General features: G+C 36.5%; 2 long non-coding RNA genes across 3 annotated transcripts in view; one reads left to right on the top strand and one right to left on the bottom strand.

The window, feature by feature from the left end:
* LOC129444199 (uncharacterized) overlaps positions 1-6742 on the top strand; it is a 138836-nt gene extending 132094 nt beyond the window's left edge. For both annotated transcript variants that reach the window (XR_012365651.1, XR_008644344.2), the window contains exons 5-6: positions 2002-2077; positions 3701-6742. This is a non-coding gene — a long non-coding RNA (uncharacterized lncRNA). The remainder of the gene's footprint in view (positions 1-2001; positions 2078-3700) is intronic.
* Positions 6743-11366: 4624 nt separating this feature from the next.
* On the bottom strand, positions 11367-20647 carry LOC129444198 (uncharacterized). The gene is made up of 3 exons (XR_008644343.2): positions 19725-20647; positions 15629-15799; positions 11367-12035 (listed from the first exon to the last, which is right to left on the bottom strand). It is a non-coding gene; the product is annotated as an uncharacterized lncRNA (long non-coding RNA).
* Between the last annotated feature and the right edge of the window lie 1097 nt (positions 20648-21744).

Here is a 21744-nt window from a genome sequence, read left to right as displayed (position 1 = left end):
CAGCTGATCTCTGGGTCTGGCGGTACCACTTTTAGCTTAGCTTAGCATAATCCATTGAATCTGATTAGACCATTAGCATCGCGCTAAAAAATAAGAGTTTCGATATTTTTACTATTTAAAACTTGACTCTTCTGTAGTTACCTCGTGTATTAAGACCGACAGAAAATTCAAAGTTGTGATTTTCTAGGCAGATATGGCTATGAACTATACTCTTATTCTGGCGTAATAATAAGGACTTTGCAGCAGTAACATGGCTGCAGGAGGCGCAATGATATTCCGCAGTGCTCGAAAATAGTCCCCTGCCATTGAAAGTTACCAAGGGGACTATTTTCGGGCAGTGCGTAATATAATTGGTCTAATCAGATTCAGTGGATTATGCCAAGCTATGCTAAAAGTGGTAGCGCCAGAACCGGAGATCGGCTGAATGGATTCCAATCTGGTAAAAATCTAATGATTCACTCTAGGGGAGCTGGAAAATTAGAATATTTTCAAAAAAAGTGGAGTGTCCCTTTAGTTTCACTTTTTGACATGACATTACTCAGTCAATATTATATTTTCACAGAATGTTGTTTACATTACGTAGGATGAAATGGTGAATCACAAAAATTACTTTTACTGGGTTTTCACAAACTAGGTCACATTATAAAATCCCCTTACGAAAATGAAACATGTTTTTTTTTGTAAAAGTGTAGTAAGCATGGTTTTTGTGGTAATCGTGTTTTTATTACAGTAACCATGTTTTCTTGGTTTTAACTGTAGTAAAACTATGGTTAATTTTCATAAGGATCAATGTAGAATACTGTGTATAAAATATGTAAGGAATAATGTATAAGCTGATCCCTGTGTGATTATGACCTGGGGCAAAGTGGAGGGTCTTGTATCACACTAAAGGGGCTTATTTTGTTATAACAACCTGCTGCCTGTACATTATCCTGTTTATTAATAATAATTAACTCATTCCCTGCCATTGACGAGTTATATCCTTAATTAAGAGAAAACATTTGCATGTGTTCCTGATTAGGGCTATGCTGATTAATCGTGCAAATGCGCGTTTTCTCAATGAATGAATTACGGTGAAATGCCGCTACATTCAAAAACCAGAGGGCGCTCTTGTGTAGAAACGCCATTTGTGCCACAGAAGAAGTAGCATACCAAATACTATTCCAGGAAATGTCTACAGGAATATTTATATCGCTGTTCTTCAGATTCTTTCAGGTATTTTCATGATGATAAAAATATTTTGAATTATTGTGTTTGGCGAGTGTTGCTTTTTTAAATGGACGTTATAAACGACTCAAACTCAAAGTGATTTTAGATTGATAAGGACTTCCTACTGATCACAGAGCCGTAGTACACGCACAAGCTGTGCATGAATCGGAGCCTTGCAATTCAGTATCGATTTCAAGCAGGTCTTTTTAATGGGGAACGCGATGTATCGGCACAGCCCTATTCCTGATGAGTTTTTATGGTAATCTGTAATACTTCGATTATCCACTAGATGGCCCAATTTATAAAAAAACTGAAGCAAATTTTTTTTTATTTATTTTACACTCTGTGTATGTTCAGCCTTATCTTAAGAGAATTCGTACATATTTTACGAGTTGGCTAATTTGTATGAATTCATACAAAGTTAATCATGCAAAAACGATTTTCATGAAAACAACAAAACCAAACCCCTAACCCCACACCTAACCCCAACATCACAGGGGGCAAGGCAAATCGTACCAAAACGTACAAATGTTGTCGAATATTAATACGAATTAGCCAACTCGTAAAAAATAAGCAAATTCTCATGAGATAGCGTCTGTATGTTTTGATAATCATTCTGATCTATAACAAAATTCCTTCACAAAAATAAAGGAAAAAAAAGATTTTTTAAAGAAAAATAACTATATTTAAGAAAACACAGATCCCGCCCCCTGTTTTGTTTGTTTATTGTTTGTTTGAAAGCAGAGGGTCTGTTCTTTCATTTGATATATTTGTATGTTTATATATTTTTAGAAGAACATTTTCCTGGAAGGCGTTTTGTGAAACTTTTGTGAAAATCACAATAAATGCTGAGGGGCAACATGGAAAGGTAAGGAACATGAAATATTTATTTGAAATATTTTATTTGCTTATTTTTAACAAATGCAGACTTTCAAACGTTACAGACGTTCAAAATGACACAGGACACATGCTTTTGGTTTAATCATTTGTAATTATAATGTTATATATGTTATTAAAAGACATATTTATATTTAACTTTTGTGTAATATTAAAATTTACCTGTCAAAATTATTTGCAGCAACGGGGGTTACTGTGTGTTATTTTGAGCGGTTGTTATCTGGGAATAACAAACCTGCAAATGTCGAGACTGGCCAATCAGAATCAAGCATTCCAATGAGCCGTGTAATAAACACATATACGTTTAGGGGTGAGGGGAATGTGTTTAATTTGTCATAAAATGAACAAAACCCCTTAACAATAGGCCACTTAATTTTTTCATACATTTTTTTGGGGGGTCAACACAATACCTATGTTTTTATAAAGGCTCACATAAGGATTCCATTAGCTTCCAAAAAATGATACAAGTTGCTGATTTTATAAAAGGGGTCACGCCTAATCCGTTTTAAAGAGAAGTAGGTGACACGCATGTTAAATTCACTTTTTGACACATGCTTTTGTTCTTCGAGCTCTCGCCGGGGTGGACTCACACCTGTGTGCTAGAGAGTCCAGATTGGTGGCACGTTATAAATGACGCAGATACCGCTCGCGCCATACCTCTACGCTGCGTGCGTCTCGAATCTGATCTGCGGTCGCCACTTTAAGCCGCTGACTCCAGACCGCGATAATTAACATCCTGACTGCCCACCAAAGCCACAGAAATCAACCTGGCTATAGAGGCTATGGCTGTAAGGACTGCTGGGCGAGATCTGTCGGTCACATGGCGGCGTTCACCCGTTGAGCTTGGACCAGCGCTAATTGGTTGACTAATTGAACTCCGCGTGAGGCTGCGCTACATTCTCGGGAATCATCGTGTGTTTTAGATTGTGAAAGTTTTCTGAACCATTAACTATTGTTTTGTATGGCTATTTCATAATTCCCCTCCCTCTCTACCCTATTCATATTGAAATGTTAAATCTTTATATAAATTTGAAAGAGTTTTATAGCCTTCATTTCACTGGTCAACTATAATGATAGTTTACATCAAAATAAACCTCACCAAATTTAAACCAGCATCAAGTCTGTATTTCTTTGAAATATGAAATGCTAATTTGTTTATCTCTCTTTTTCACTGATCATGTGACTGACTGTTCACAGGAATTGAGATCACAAATAAAACCTATTCTGTTAAACATAGCCGGTTAGTAAAGACTGTGTCTTAAGAACTAGTCTGACCAGCAAGCAATTAGTTAGGGGTAATCAGTTCCCCAGCCCAAGTCATTTTTTGTGATTTACTGGTAAAATCATCATACAAAATGGAAAGAACATTATGTAAAAATAAAACCTTGATATCTTTAATATTGATTTAAGGCCATGTCAAAGATTGAAATCAATGTAAAATCAAACTATCCTAATCTCATAATTTCTTATAATTAGATTATGAGACTTTAACTCGGATTGCACAGACAGGGTCACATATTTCAATGTTTTTTGATCTTACAAGATACCAAAGTCTCTCTCTCTCTCTCTCTCTCTGTCTCTCTCTCTCTCTCAGTTGTGTTTTGGCATCTCAGCACAGAAGAGGATTCTGGAAGTTTGTCTGCCTTTGACAAAGAAGCAGTGTTTATGTCCTTCATAATGTGACCAAAACAACTCGTCAGGTGACATTCTACATAAGTTAGTGGAAACTATGTGTAGTAATGTAAGGGTGTATGTTTTAGTTTATTACCTTCACCAATCTATTTTTATAGACTAGAATGTCAAACTTGAGGGGTTGGGTTTGTTTTGATGAGTTAGCAGTAAAACATTTAGGGCCAGATCTACTAACAGCTTGCGCCAGCGCAAACCATCATTTTGTTGTTGAATAACGTTATCGGGATTCACTAAAGACACGCAGTGGATAATTAGTGCTGAAAAGGTGTGGTCTAGTTATTTTTGCGACTAACCTTATTGCATATGCATTTCTAGGAGTTTCCCTTTCAGATGCAACATTTATGGGAGGAGATTATTTAAATGATTCACACAACGCAATATATAAGTATACATTTTGAAAATATTTTTTTCACAAACAAAATTGGGATATTTAGGAAAAATATTGAAGTTTTGTAATCAGGTATTAACCATTATATCCAACAGTACACCGAACTACAGGCTGCCACAAATAAAACTTGATTCATTTACTGCTATTTCACCGGAAGAGCTTTTAAAAACAAATAAAATCATCCAAATTGTCATTGTGTATATTAGATCCTCTCCCCACAGATATACAGAAAGAGCTTTTCTCTGCAGTATCAGAACCGGTGCTCAATATTATCAACTTGTTGCCAGAAATAAGGTACGTTTCAACAGCCTTCAAACTGGGAGTTATTAGTCATTAAAAAGCCAAATCTTGACCAGAAAGAGCTAACAAGTTTTAGACCAATTTCAAATCTCCCTTTATATTTAAAATATTGCAAAAAGTAGTGACCAGCCAACTGCGCATTTTTTTTAGCAAAATAGTATGTATGAAAAATTCCAATCAGGATTAGTGCCCCACTATAACACAGAAACTTGATTAGAGTTACAAATGACCTCATTTTAGCATCAGATTGTCGTGCAATCTCGCTTCTCGTATTACTGCAGCCTTTGACACAATAGAGCATAAAATTCTACTAGATAAGACTAGAAAATTATGACGGCATTAGTGGTCAGCCATTAGCCTGGTTTATGTCTAACCAACTGCTATCACTTTGTTTATGCAAATGAGGAAACGTCTTGTTACTCTCAGGTTAAATATGGCATGCCACAAGGATCAGTTCTAGGCCCTATCATCTTCTTGTTATACATGCTTTATACCCAGCTTTACATTTCCATAGAACCTGAAGAAACCCACCAGTTTTGTAGGTTAACAGGCTGTGTCAATGATATCAGAAAGTGGATGGCAAACAATAAGTATTACTTATTGCATTATTTTATTACTAACAAAATTGAATACCTCCTTGTACTCTTGTACTAGATTATATGTTCATAATATAATTTGGAATCGTGTCCTACTTATTACACAACAGTATTTAAATAAGAAATACATTTGAATCACTCCAAACTTCAAATACTCCATCCTAAACTTTATTTAAAAAGTATCATGCTTTGTTGTTCTTTGCTTTTCTCTGTTTTATTTAGTTCTACTTCATGTGAAAATGCTTTAGAACGATAAGCAATTGTAAAAAGCGCTACATAAATAAAATTGAATTGATTTGAAAAAAATTTTTTTATGGCTTTTGCATTCTTTTAAATATAACTATGTGCATTATGTTGTGACAAGAACAAAGAAAATGATATCATAACTATTATTGTTGCTTCTTTAAAGTACCCACCCTTTACCTAAAATGTTTAAAAATGTACTTTTGGCATTTTATCAGCCAGCTTCTTTAGCTTCATACTGGAATGTCTTTTTTAAATTTTATTTGTAATGAATGAAAATGAAATTATTATGTTGGCACAATTATGTTATTCTCCACATAACTAATTTCAAAGATTTCAAAGACATACGCCTTCAGATCAAAAGGTTTTTGAGTTCAGTACAGTGACCTGAAACTTTTAGCCGGTACTATAATGCTAAAATGAGGAAATGACATTGCTGATAAAGCTTTATCAACACATTGTTCTCATCTTTAAATACAAATTGAAAAGACTTTGAGACCTTTCATGAGAAAATGAACCCAATGGTCACACAACTAATCATTGCTATACATTAGACGCACATAATCATTTTTGAAGACCTGTCAGTATTAAACTTCCTTTATTACATGTAAACGTCCATTAGTCTTATGAGAAAGCATGACTTCAGATCTTCCTACATTGATATTTCACAGGAAAAGGCAAGAATTTAGATACTGATGTATAGTTTAAGTAGTCAAGTACCTGGTAGGGAAGCCAATTATCTTTATAACAATAGGACCTAACTGAATGGACTTATAATGACTTAGATTCAAAGCAAAGACAATGGCCTAAACCCCACAGACTAGAGCAACATCCGACCGTATACATTGAGAGATGTGAGATACTTCAATTCAACCACACGCCCAATCAGATCAGAGCAATCAGCCTCGGAAACCTCCTGCTCTTTTCGTCCGGGGCTCATTTTGTACCTTTTAACCTCTCCTTGCTCCCCAGGTTTGGCTTTTAGTATGACAGACAAAGTGTGTAGGCAGAATGTAATGGAGTGTACTCCGCGGGGTGCTGGCTGCTTTTGGGACTAAGTCGGGCCTAATGTCAGATGAACAGGAATATGCAGGGAGGGCACTGATATGCAGGGTGCAGCGACCCAGGGTACTCAATTCTGAGTGGGGAAGAAACATCAGGAGGTGTCCTCTTTAAAAACCAAAAATTTTGCTTCTCTTGATTCTCTCCTATACCTTCTTCAAAGCGTTCATTACATTTTTTCAATGAGGTTATAGATTTTCTTTGTGGAAATCCACAATATCAAACAATGGCTTTTGCCTTTTTTTGTCACTTTTTAATCAAATAAATGTTTCTCAGGGTGGATTCTAAAAGTTTAATGTAAAAACTTACTTTGGGGTTCGTACCTTTTGTATATTGATAACATGTACTAATACACACTTACACACAAAAGGAAATGTAAAAATGTGAATCGGACAATAGGTGCTCCTTAAATATTTGTTTTTAAAAAATGCTTGTTCAAGTTTTACTATAAAATTATACACTGCTTTGTTTTTAAGACCATTGCTTACACACACAACTGAAACGTGGGGTTAATTGTCACACGGTTGCTTTACATATTTATACAGTGCCGAGCAATCTGTGCTTTTTGTCTTTTTTTCTTACTGTCAGAAGATGATCTCCTGTGAATTTATGAAAAGTTTTGATGTGTTTTGGTTAAACACAAATTGAACAAAGAGTGTTTCGGAGGCATGGAAATAAATTTCTTCATCTTATGTTTTGTTTTTTGATTTCTGAGTTGGTTGCATAAGTCCAGAGGCGGTCTTAACATAGAGGCATAGGTAGGCGGCTGCTTGGGGCCCCCTATCAGCGGTCATATTAGGGGGCCCCCAACAAACCTAATAAATAAATAAATAAAACCCTTATCATCATGAACACTTCAAAAGCATTGTAAATTGTATTAATCTTCTTAAAAATACGTTGAAACTTTGAAATAGTCGTTAAAATATCCAGTTCATGTTTATCTGTCACTACACACATACACCCCCTTCTTTCACAATTAAATGGACTAGTCCATAACGGCGCGAAAGATAAACACAGAGTGACAGGAGGACTGGGAAAGTACAGGAATAGAGACGAATCAAGACAAATTTAAACGCGAAAATGGGGCTTTGGTGATTTAACCGCCTAGTTCTGCTAGTAATAGCCTTAGCCCTACACGGATAAAAATTATTTTGTGGTGAAATAAATAACGTTACTACAGAAAAAGCAAATTAACCCTTATGTTATGTTGGGGATGTTTTCGTCCACTATGGGGTGCTTAATTTGGGAAAATGCTTATTAATTACTTCTTTTCAATATAAAAAGTGATTGTGGACTGGATTTTTTTTAACCTTTTATCACAGTTTTAAAAACATTGGCTTTGGTGCATTGCTAGTTTTTGTGCAGCATCAGATTACATTTTTTTTCTTCGTCATTTACTGTTCGTGGCTGTTTTTGCCCCATTTACTTATTCTCTATTGGTTTTGTAGTGCTACACTTTGTGTGTTCTCTGCTTTCCATCTTCATTTTGGAATATTTTTTTCCCTTTTTTATAGATTTGATGGGGGGCCCCCATACATACATTCACCTTGGGCCCCCAATTTGCTAAATCCGCCACTGCATAAGTCATCAAATCCAACCTTATATTATTTTAATCACTGTCTTGTTACCTATAACATAATAACACCACTTTAAAACATGTCAGCAACTCCTAGTAACTGATAGCTGGGATTGAAAACATTTTTACACAGTGGGGTTAGTTTTAACAGTTAAATAGTGTTACAATTAAGCCTCAGGAATACAATGATAATGCAATTAAAACAATGTAAATACTATTAATCAAAATAATAACTGTTAATACAATACCAGAGGAAATAACAATTATGAAACAATTATGATATTTCTTAATTTAATTCTTTCAAATAAATCTATTTATATACATTGCTGCAAAATAGAAGAATGATGAGATGAAAGATCATGGATGAATGTGTGGATATCTATCTATTATAAGCAGATATATAAACAACATCCACCTTAAGTATATAGACAGAATTTTATTGAATTATTTGTTTAAACAAAATTTTCTAGCAGGTGTTACAACAAACCCTCTAATTGTTACAATGAACCCCACCTATGGGGTAAGTTGTAACGTTTGCACTGCTGTCACTTAGGGTGTAATTTTATGATAACGGTAGGTCCCACAAACAAACTGTAAGTGTTCACTTGTAGCAGAGATGTGTTGATTGTCTAAAAAATTATTAATCTAACTTATTATTTTCTTAATGAGAGTCAAAGCAAAAAAAAAAAAAACGTTACTTTGTGACCTGCTCTCCCCTCTTCTGTAATATGCAATGCAGTAACAGTGCCCCCTTTTGAATGGAGAGACCCTTAATCTACAACCTTAAATAACCCATGATTCTGTGTACTGTATGTTTTTATTTGTGACCCTGTCTGTGAAATCCAGTCTCATAGTGTAATGAGATTTGGGAGCATTAAAGTTTGATTTCAATCTTTGACATTAAAGATATAAATATTTTACAGAATGTTCTTTACATATAGGATGATTTTATGTAGAAAACAATAAATCACCAAAAATGACCTTAGCTGGGTTTTCACAGACAGGGTCCGGTAAATTTTTTGTAAAGGTTTGTCTCTGATGCGAGTGCTTTATTTGCACTTTTGTTTTTGTCGTTGAAAGTGTAAATGTATTGTATTGGAGGTATGACTTGGTGGCATGTTTATACATTTTGTATAAGGAACTAGCAGAACATTAGACCTTTTATTTTAATCCTCAGCAAGAGAAAGCAAAACTGTAGCAACAGGTAACATCATCTACTTATTATGTGAAGGATAATGTATAGGCAGCCGGTTGTTATCACAGAAATAAGCCCCGACTGTGTCAGGACCCGACACAGTGTATCACACTGAAGGGGCTTATTTAGCTATAACAACCAGCTGTCTGTACATTATCCCGCTTATGCACTGCTATTTACCTCATAAGTAAGGTAAGGAACCTTAAATATTGATTTAACCCTTATATGTCCATTTGTGTCAATCTTACCCCCAAGCCACTTTTCTTACTAACATGGTTCCCTTCATTTCAGTGGAATAAGATTTTGTGACTTATCTGTCAATATTCATATAAAAAACTGGGCTTGATTCGGTTGTTCTAAAGATGTGTAAAAAGAGCCCCTTTGGGGGTAAAAATGACCCCAATTGAAAATGAATGGAAATGCAATTTTTTTATTTGTCAAAATAAAACCAATGCATCTAGAATAAATCAAAAAATTTCAACACAGAAAATTAGGCCTGGTACTAGAGCACAAATGCAGTATAAAAAAGACATGCTTAACCACACACACAACACACACACAAACACCCAAAGATATGACTGCCACAGAAAGCATTTTTTACAGAATTGGGCAAAAAACAGCCACAGATGCAAAACAAAGATGTAAATTGGTGGGGTCTTATGCTTACACAGGTGCGTGCACACACAGACTCACACACAAAGTCAAAGTAAAACTTACACACACATAAAGACACAGACACACACATAAAGACACAAACACACATAAACAGTGTAGGGGAAAGTTACTTTTGAAAGTAATTCATTACAATATTAAGTTACTCCCCCAAAAAGTAACTAAATGTGTTACTTAATTACTTTTCATGGAAAGTAATGCATGCATTACTTGCGTTACTTTTTCTTACTTGGCTGAGGCTTGATCTGTTCTGCATTCATAAATTGCATTCATAAATTGCATATTTCCATTGCAAAAATGTGCTCTGGCCTGCCATCTCGGTTTTCTGACTCAAACTGCTCCTCAAACGCGACTACATTCAGTTTAATTTAGTACATTATTGTTTTTAATTAAAAAAAATTATCTAATTAATTGAACTGAAAAGTAACTCGCATTACTTGTTTAAAAAGTAACTCAAATATTAATGTGTACATTTATAAAGTAATGCGTTATTTTACTCTTTACTTTAGAAAAGTAATATTATTACGTAATGCACGTTACTTGTAATGTGTTACCCCAACACTGCACACGTGCACAGACACACACATGCACAGACGCGTGCGCACACACAAACACAGAGACACACGCACACTTACATTCAAATTTCTGTGGCATTTTGTAAAAACAGACATTTCAAAATGCATCAACAACTACAAAAAAATTCTACTATTTGAAATAATATTTATTTTTTGTAATGTTTATATATACATAAATTCACAAAATGTATCACTAAAGTAGTGATTTGAGTAGTTGGCCACATCCAGTGAAACGAATGGGTCTCTATGGGCCTCTCTGGTCGAAATGATTTATTTCCTAAACTGTAATTCTTTTATGTTTTTTTCTAAACACCTGATGGCCGAATTCAACACATAACATCTAGATCAATATCTAAAAACAATTTAAATCAAATTTAGAATTTTTCACAAAAATTTGATATTTTACAGGCAAGATAATGGTGTAGTTGAGGAATTTAGTGGTAAACAGGTATAAAAGTACTTCATATTTCCCAAAACACAGCATTAATGTATAAATGGGAAGTAAATAAAAACAATTCTATATAATTTGTATCATTAAAAATGTATATATTTTTTGTAATCACTTTTTTTAATTTCTGGGGTCATTTTTACCCCTGCGGAACTCTACCGTATACAGGAAAATAGGGTCTTATGAGGGTTAAAAGATTTAATTTGCTAATTTTTAACAAATGCAGATCTTCCACTAGGAGAACTAATTTACTTTTGTTTTTAGGATTAGACATTCAAATATTAGGAATTCACTCACTGAAAAAAATGATTCATTGAATTTAATCAATTTTTTTAAGGTAAGTGGTTGCAATCAATTTATTTAAGCTACATTTAAACAAAAGTTTTATATTTTATTTGACGTTACTAATCTTTTTTGTTTAAATGTAGCTTAAATAAATTGATTGCAACCACTTACCTTAAAAAAATTGATTAAATTCAATGAATCATTTTTTTTTCAGTGTTCTTGGTTTAATCATTTGGAAATACAAGACATATTTATGTTTAATGCAATATTAAACTGTATCTGTCAAAATTATTTGCAACATCTGGGTTATCGTGTGTTATTAGTTGTTATCTGGAAATAACAAATGTGCAAATTTTGTGACTGGCCAATCGAAATGAAGCGTTCCAAGGAGCTATGTAATAAAATGTAACACTGCACATTAAAAGCTTGATATTTTTACCTGTTAGTTGTGTTTAGCCAGTCAGCTGAAGGAAACTTACGCTGACAGGTGACAGATGACAGGTGATACTACCAACGACAGTAAAATAAGTCAGATTTTAAATATCAGATTAAATATCAGTTAAAAAGATTAAAACCTAGTGGCCAAGGATTCCCATTTCCAATATTTCAAATACATCATAAAGACTGCACATTTAAAATATTAAAATTATGGAAACAAAAAATCCTGTTTATATGGGTCATTCATGTGGGAAGTCGCTATAGCACAAGCATTTCTGAACTCCTAAGTTCTTGGGAGCAAGCCAAGAGATGTCAATCATCTGTAAACCAATCCAACATGAGAATGGGAGGGTTCCAGGGATCATGTTCCGGTTGGTTTAGGATCTATGGATCTGCACGGCACCAGGCGGCCTTCAGCGTTAACTGAAGTCAAACATCAACAGTCTCACGTTAACCTGCCTCTGATGGAAACGATAAAACCTTTCAGGGGGGCAATAATGAGAAAGTCATAGACCGTAAGAGCTTGCGTTTTACAATCCTGCCTGTGTTGATGGGTCTGACGAATTAAAAATTTCCTCCATGTCTTTCATTATTTAAGTCACATGGATCTTTATTGAGTCACTAAATGTGTAGTGTACATTAAAGAGGATATACTTCAGTCAAAACCTAATGATTTTCAACACTGGCATCATGTATTATTAATACCCAATTACAGCAGCAATGGAAATGTCCTGTCTGCAGGTTGCCCAGCACCTGATTGAAGTCTTTTGAGTGTATCTGATGCGATTTGATGTAGCTCTGGGAAGGTACTTGAAGAGAGAGTCTTTCAGAAGATCAGAGATACAACTGATCCCATAATAATCCCATGATAATCCTACTGTGAGACAGCACTTAATCATCTAGTTTGTAATGTGATATGGATTAGGCCATTAGCTATCAGCATGGGCGCTAGACTGATACGCCATAGGCACTAACACAACCCAATTGAGACTTCGAAATGGCCACAAGCGAGTCCCAGTCAGGCCCACTTTCTCAAACGTTCAACTTTAGCAAGCAAATATCCAAATGTTTGTCATTTAGTTTGTCATAAATGCTACCCAGTCTCACAAAATTAGGTACCTCTAGGCACATAATTTTTTAATTCTTTTTCATGATACTGTCACGAATTTCTGTTAACGTGTCATTGTCCAGTCCTTCCAGAAAAACGCAGAGTTTTTTTTTTATTGTTGCGGGCAAAAATCCTTGATTTTGCGGCACGTTTTCTGAAAAAATGCGATGGAATATGCGGGATATTTATGCAATTTATGCGAAGGAATTGGGGGAATTTTCGAAAATTGCGGAACTTGCAAAAACTGTGGAAACTTTCAAAAGCTGCAATGATGTTCACGTCACATAATCACGTCACTTCATAACGTTCCCATGGCAACGGAGGACATGGCTGCGCTTAGGTGAAGTAAATGCAAGATTTTTCAACTTTCTGCTAATATATATGTGACTTTTAGCTACGAAAATGCGAGGATTATGAAATCATGCAAGCCCCGCATATTTTGTGCGCGGAAATCTGTAATTAATGCGGCGAAAGTGCGTCGTATTTGGAAAAAATGCAGCCCCACATAAATATGCGGATTTGCCTGATTATGCAATAAATCCTGCGATCGCACAATCGCGTTTTTCTGGAGGGACTGATTGTCACGTATTAGTTACTCAACTGCTTTTTCCTATTTTCAAACCATTTTCGCTTCGGTTTAGGGTTAGATTTGTTGTTTGCGTTAGGATGTCACTTTATGTATTGGTTTATACAATTTTTTCAGATTTTTTTATATTTTCAAAATTTTAAACCATTGTCGCCTGGCGTTAGGGTTAGAGTTGGGTTTTGGTAAGGACGTCATTTTATGTAAATCTAACCCTAAACCGAAGCGACAATGGTAAGAAAATAGGAAAAACAGAAACCAGAGTAACCAATATGTGACAATGACACGTAAACAGAAATTCATGATACGATCACAAAAAAACTTGGAAATTAGTGACAGTATCATGAAAAAGAATCAAAATATTAAGTGCCTATAGGTACGTAATTTCGTAAGACTAGGCTGCATAAATAATAGAATTACATAAATATTGGTAAAGTTACTAGTTACACTAGTAGTGGTGGATATGGTTTTCAAATTGCTGATATCTAATGTGGCTTATGGCCATGTATTGGGGGTTTATTTATTTTATGCAATAATATTGGGGTTAAACTTAAAAATGTTAAATTACAACTGTCTCCATACTCGCAAACAGAAAGACATATGAAACAGTTTTTTTACCTGACAGGAAGGGTTCTATTGAACCAATCACAGTGCTTGTGGTCCGCGTAGAAAGGACGGCTGTTCAAATTTTAGCGAGGTGCGCGTCTCAGAGGCTACACACAGGGTACGGATAACCTACGGCTTAGCTACGGTGTAGACCTTACGCACGACTAAAACTTGCACTTTACAGTCAATTGTCACCGTGTCTGCATGTCTGTTAAGTCCACAAGATCGTAAGGTGTCCCATTTATCAGTTTAGGTTTCAAAAGGGGGCTCAAGAGCACCCACTTTTTCGGTCGATATGCGCAGTTTTCCCAGCCTGCACTGGGAATATTCAACTTGAGCGAAAAATTCGCATGACACAAAGTTAAATCCCGCGAGTAATCTAGAGCGAGTAACGCGAGCCCCGCATTTGGTGTGTACGTAGCATTACTGTGGGTTCACACAGCCGCGTTTGAGGCATCAAATTTGCATCTACCGTGTCTAATTTGCCTCTTGAACATTTTGAGTTTACTCGCTTCATTCGCGCGTGAATTTCTAGTCATCGAGATATTCACACAGAAATTCCCGTCATGGAAGGGGCTTCTGTGACTCCGCTCACTTTCTGTAATCACTACTAGAGCAAGCTCCTGATTGGTTAACGCGGAGTGTTTTTCCGCCAAAGTTCTAATTTTTAAACTTGCGCGTTTCCCACGGCAACGCTCAATTCGCGCCATTCGCACAACCTGGACGAGTGAATGAGGTGGAATCGTGTCTACCGCGCCACACTTAACGCCTCATTCACGCCGCGAGACCTCCAGACGCGCATCTTCACATTGACTTAACATTGAAATCACTCACGCTTGACACCTCTACCACGGCTTTATGCAGCATTTTTGAGGTATTAGGCACACCTGATGCTGTCCCTCTGTAGGAAGACCGTAACTGTTTAGGGTGCCATTTTGGACAGGGGCTAACTAAAACAACCTGCAATTTTATGTTTTAAACAGAGATGGTGATAAAGAGACAAACGTTACAGACTGCAGCTTAGAAATTCACACCAAAACAAGAAAACAAAAAGTCTATTGTGTATCAACAAGATTATGAACAGATTTTTTGATCTGATAAGCAGGCACAGCTATTGGCCAATTTTTGAAAATAGCCAAACATAATTAGATTTCCTGGTCTGATTGATATAATGCGTAAATCACTAGATAATAATAATTATACTGTGCTGTAAATAATTTTCTCTCTAAAAATTAACCATCTAGGTGTTCCATATGTGCATAAACAGTTTTGTATTTCGTGTGTGTATATCAGTCCACAGTAAAAGATTTCAATTTGGTCTGTATTGTTCTGTTTATTCACTATAGACCCCTTCACAGTTCACGTCACAGGCTGTTCCCACTGCGCATGTCGGGGTCAGAAAAGTCATTACAGCAGATTCAGTTGCGTATTATTCGGTATCGTCAAAAATGCCTACTTACGTCGTGGGCTGTGAAAATCGCACCAGGTCTTCCGTTAAGTTTTCGCGAGTCATGCAGAATCTCAAAAACAAAAAAATACAATATCTGCGTCTGCAAGCAATTAACGTGCAGACTGGGACAATGCAAAGATCAAAGAGGCTTGTGTTTGTAGTGCTCACTTCATTTGAGGTAAGTCATCATTTTTCAGCACTGTTAGATTAAATTATAAAGCCTAAATGGTATGAACAGTTCGACCCCATGCTGCGCGCGCACCCGATAGTCATTCAATGTTTACAAACCTTGAAGGGGTCTATACCTCCAGCCTGAGTGCCCCTTTCTTCCTTTCTGTCACACACAGCCAAAGCGTCATTCATCTCAGATCAGGTGACTGAGCGAAGCTTCATCAGTTATGATCTCTGCGCTGAGGAACTAGAGAGATTGTCATCCAAACGCACATACTGTATGCTTGTTTAATCCATATGTTTTCCTGGAACACAGAGAGAACTAAATAAAAATAATATAATAATTAAATATAACGGAAGTGTACTGGTTTTCAGTGAAAACCATTCCGTGATGTGGAAATATTCTTCGCTCCACCTAAACCAATACTAAATGTCGTGCTGGACCGCGATACAAAAGCCTCCCTCAGGACCTTCGGAAAAGTTCTGTCCTATTATGCACTACAGTAAGATCACAGATCAATAAAGACATCTGAGAGATAAAGGAGAGTTTGTGTCCTAATGACTTTGGCCTATGGGTGACCTTCGTCAGGAGAGCTTAAATACATAAATTCTCAATATTGTGTGTGAGAGCAAACTTGGTCAATGGTGTATGGTTATCGAGGTCTGAAAGCCGCTCAAGGCTTCGTGTACGCTCCAAATGAGAACAAGAAGTTGATTGGGTCAATGCACGCACATTTCTTTATGTATGCCGTGTTAGAAATGTGTGCAAGACGGTAATTTTCACATAAAGAAGCACCTTAGCCTTGTACGATCTTAGGCGCTTTGATTTTTCGAATGGAGACAAAAATGCTCGTGAACAAAGAAGTGTTACCTATTTTGTGCTCTAGTAGAATCTTGCAGGAAAAATGTCTTTGATTAAGAAGACGTCCTCGGGTCCTTTTGTCAAATGAAAAAACCCAGCAGAATTTGCAAGGTTAACAGACAAGGAACAGAAGAGCACAAGTTTACTTGGATCATGCTCACTGCCATCTGTTGTCAAAGTGGTGCATGCAACCGGTGTTGCAAAAGTGTAAACAGGTGCAAGTGTAATTGATCATTATTTTATTTTTTTACTATAAATGTTTTTTTTTCTTATATTAATCAATATGGTGCATCACAGTTATGAGCACCTACAAGAAAAAATAATAATAAATGAGATCTCTTTAACATCTATTATTTCTTCTGATTAAATCTCCTGCCTTTTAGATATATTTTCCTGATTAAAGGGTACAGAAATCTCGAGATTCAGATGTCATCAATATCACAAAATTGATTTTAGTTTTGCCAAATCTTTAATCGAAAGTTAATATTATTAAAGATTTTAATGTACACTAAACACATTTTTTATTAAATTCTCCCAAATCCAAAATATTTTACCTATAAAAACTACATTAATCTTACAGCCGTAACTTTAATGGGTCGTTCACATGTTGCGCCTATAAAACGCATGGAAACGCTAGGCACATAGGTTTTTGTCACATGACCTATGGTGCACTTGCATCATTCTGAAAAGTAAAAATGTTTTTAACTCGATGTGATGCGTTCACGCCTGGAAAAAACGACTACGTCGTTTCCATTATGAGCGCGCATATCGCTCGCCTACAGTTGAAATAACGAACTTGAGCGCGCAAAAGATGCAATATGTGAATCACCAGGGTTTCTCTCCAAATGTCTCCCTATATAAAACACAGACTGATCTCATAGAAAGTTGTGTTATAGTCACAAAAAATTTTATTAATTTATGTGTCTATGGCACAAAATTCAGCTTTTTTTTCGTGCCTTAAGCATGAATGTATTTTTCGTGTCACTCGCACAAATTTCTATAAATAGTTTTTCGTGTCCGTGGCACGACTTTCTTTTTCGTGGCATTTTATGTATTGTTTTTTTTCATTGTTTTTTTCTATTTTCTTAACATTGTCGCTTGGGGTTTGGGTTAGAATCACTTTCTGTTACATAGACATCCTAACCCCAACTCTAACCCCAACTCCAGTCGAGAATGATTTAAAGCAAAATTAAAGAGTTTTTTTACCTTAAAATAACGTTTCCAAAAAAGTTTCAGTCGTTCATCCACTCGAAACAGGGTGAACGGCACTTTCACATTCGCTTTACAGCCCTCTATTGGCCAAACGGCACTAAAGAAGTTTCCAACCGTCGGGTCACGGTCCTGTAGTTCGAGTGAAAACTACAAAAACTTGCTTTATGGCAGACCTACAATCCAATCAGAGCCAGCTATGCTGCAGTAGGCTAAATTATTTATGACAGTGGTAATGGACAGTTCCACTTCCAACCTGTAGGGGGAGCAAAGAGCAAAAACTCTTTAGTGTTGCTTTAAAAATAAAGGGGAAAATGAGAAAACAATATAAAATGACACGAAAAAGAAAGTCGTGCCATGGACACGAAAAACTATTTATAGAAATTCATCTGAGTGACACGAAAAAACATTTGTGCCACAAATAAATTAATCAAATTTTTGAGATCATGTTAATAAAACACCACGTACATTCAACTCATCAGCTCATTTTTGTGTTTTTTAAGGTCACAGATTTATTCAGTGGCGCTCCGCAGACCGATCGGCTTGTGACATCACACTTGCGTGAGAGTGATTTGAGAGTAGAGGACTTTGTATGCTTTCAAATCGCTTTCGTGGTACCACAATGTGACGTGCTAATAGTTTTGCGCAGCCCGCATTAATTCAAGCAAGAATTAATTTACTCTTGCAGAGTTTACCGGAGGATACGTTTGTTCCACGAAATCCGTTTGTTTATGTTGCTTCTGCTAAAACCGTCTAAAGAGGGATAAATAGTTTTTTGGCTAGATGACATACAGCTACGGCCAAATCTTACGAGATGTTGGGTTTAGGTTTAGGGGTAGGTGGGGTGGTAGGATTAGGATGAAAGTAATGCCTCTGTCTAGATGGGATACAGCTACAACCTAAATTCTGTGAAATGTTTGGTGTAGAATTTGGGGGTAGGATTAGGAAGAAAACACAGCTCATATGGCGAGATTTTACAAGATTTTGACCATAGCTGTATGCCTTCTAGCCACGTTTGGCTAAATTGGGCGTTTTTATAGAGGGTATGCGAGAGGATCTGCGGTTACTCCCACTGAGTGGCAAAAGACAGAGCGGCAGCATTTGAATACAGCGTGACATCGGCGAAAACACGGGGAAAACGTGTCAAATGGGAAAAAGCTGTTGTGCAAGAGACTTTAGTAACAGATTAACAGTAATTCGGAGCTATCGTTTTACAGACTGCCGAAAAACGCAGAGAGGTGAAGTAAATTGATCGTTAATTTTAACGTCCACACTAGTGATCCTAGCAACTTATCAACTCACCTGTGGTCTGTGGACATTGGCATGAACGATCAATTTACTTCTCCTTTCTGTGTTTTTTGGCAGTCTGTAAAACGATCGCTCCGAATTCTTGTTAATCTGTTAGTACAGTCTATCGCACAACTGATTTTTTCCCATTTCGACGTGTTTTCACCATGTTTTCGCCGATGTCACGCTGTACTCAAATGCTGCCGCTCTGTCTTTTGCCACTCAGTGGGCGTAACCGCAGTCCCTCTCGCCGACAGTGACATCATATGCATACCCTCTATAGACCGTTTCATCGGGCGCATGTGCGGTGACGCGATAAGCGTCTGGTCCGTACTTTACTCACGGTTTCAGTTTGTTTAATAATCTGACTAGTTGCTGAAACAAAACTCTTAAACAAATACCTCGTCGAAAATAACAAATGTTTTGGGTTTCTATGTAATCTATGTGTTGTTTATTTTGCTTGTTATATAAATAAACTACTTTAAAAGGACTTTGTTGTTACTTATTCTTCGCAGAGTTTACCGGAAGTTACGTGATGACCACGAAAGCTGCGTGTTTATGTTGTCTATATGAGAAAACAAAAATGTTCTGGTAGTTGAGAAACACTGCCTTAATGTAGCTATTTTAACATTTTGTTTCTTTCTTTATGTCTCCTAAAAATTAAAATCAAGTTGATACTTAAATGAAATGATGTCCTGAGCTATGAAAAAGCAATAACACTTTCTCTGCTGAGTTGTGAGTGTCACCCTGTTTACACTCTTTCAGACGGGACCCCGAGCACCTGGTAATTAAAATTGCTAATGAACAATTACCCATCTTCACTCCCAGAGCCTCTCAACCTCTCTGTAAGTGTGGGAAGGAGCAACACTCACGGCAGTTTTGTCCTGCGGAGTCGACAAAAGAGGGCCGAACATCTGCTGGAGGTTGTCAGATGTTGCCAAGACCACCAGGCCAGGTGCAGGTTTACCGAGCAAGCTCGTTCCAGGGAAAGAGGCACGCGGCGCACCCTCGCAGGGCAAACATCCCTACCCCGTCACCTGTTTCTTTGTGTGACACCAGCTGAGCGTGCAGGATCCACAGCTGCCTCGAACCTTAGTCTCCATCGCATGTTTGTTTTCCTTCCAAAACCAACAAGTCACCTGTTTTCGGCTGTTCGCCTCAGGCTTGTTTGTAATCCAAGCCATTATTTGAGCAGCAATAATGCCTTCCAAACAAACAAGTAGCGCTTCATATTTTAGTCGAGCAAATTAGTTGATTTTAATGTGCGTGGCAGAAACCAAGTAAGTTAGGTCGGTCGGGGTAGGTAAATGCAGGCGTAGTTTGGGGAGGGGTATGGGTGGAAAACAATCAGCTCTGCTGTTCTGCCCAGGTTCGTGCTCGCTGAACTGACTTAATTGGCCGTGTAATAATGTCGACCTGAGGAGGGCTTGCGTGAAAGGGCTCTCCTAGTTCCCACAAACCCCGGGGCCAGCGCCAATCTAGCCCCGTGTTGAAAGACGGAGGGGAAGAAAGCGACACTGTACAATGACTCGTTCCGTTCGGGCGGGTGAAAGATTTTACCGTGTAATTAGGCGCGTCCTGTTTCCATAGCCACGCACGGCCCAGCAGGCCTGCTGAGAACCCGCCGCAGTGAACTGTGGGTAGCCAAATTCAAACCGGGTCGCTGATTAGCGTATTGTTCCAGTGTTTGTTATCAGAGCTGGTAATTACTTGTACAAATTCATCGTTATTAATGAATTTCAATTGGACGTTGTTTAAGTCATATTACGTCCGTATGCGTTAAATCGAAGGTGTGACATTTGGGAAGGCTTTTGGTTTTATCTGTAATTAGAGGACGGGTTAATACTCACAACAAACACCACTAGAATTTTGATATGGGCATGAATGGAAAAATTACATGCACATTATGACTTAATTTCTTAATTAGTAAGTTGCTTTTTATTAGCTACTATACTGAATAATAAAGATTACATTTGACTATGTGTTTTGTAATAACCACTGTCACTACAACTCATAAATCAGCTGTATCACCATCACATCGATGCCGACAAAGTGATATGTGATTGTTAGTTTGTTGTTGTTTGATCTCGTTTCTGTAAAGCACTGTGGTCAATTTTAAATTGTTTTTTTAAATGTGCTATACAAATAAACTTGTATTGTATTGTATTGTATTGTCTTAAAGGGAGAACCCAGATTGTTATTGTGAAAATAAATGTATTGAATTTATGGTACAATTACAACCCCACAGACAATTATTTGTATTAGCCTAATAATAACCTATACATTTTATAAATAGCACTAGTAAAATAGTATCTTACAGACAATTGTTTTCACAATTACTATGGCAATTACTACTTATAAAAATTGTAAAAAAAAATATATAATGGATATATTTTCATAATTTTTGTCTCTCACTGAAAAAAATGATTTATTCAATTTACTCAATTTTTTTAAGGTAAGTGGTTGCAATCAATTTATTTAAGCTACATTTAAACAAAAGTTTTTTATTTTATTTTACTTTACTAATCTTTTTAAATGTAGCTTAAATAAATTGATTGCAACCACTTACCTAAAAAAAAATAAGTAAATTGAATGAATAATTTTTTTCAGTGTATGTATAAAGTAAAGTTGCTTTGCAAAAGTGTAAATGTGTGAAAAATAGAAAAAAACTTGAATTGAATTACATTGTCTGTAATTATAAAAAGGTTGAATGTTTTATTATCATCACTTCCAAGCAAGTACTCTTGATTAAAATAATGATTTTCCAACGCACACACTAAAGACAGTTGTGTTAAAAACAACACAATTGGTGTTATTTTAGGGAAAACACACTAAATGCGCTGTCCCTAACTAGATAGATGCAGCCTATCTGTGTTATTGTAACGACATTAT

This window comes from Misgurnus anguillicaudatus, chromosome 3 (assembly GCF_027580225.2).
Source record: "Misgurnus anguillicaudatus chromosome 3, ASM2758022v2, whole genome shotgun sequence".
Lineage (NCBI taxonomy): Eukaryota > Metazoa > Chordata > Actinopteri > Cypriniformes > Cobitidae > Misgurnus > Misgurnus anguillicaudatus.
This window is presented reverse-complemented; position numbering and strand designations above follow the sequence as displayed.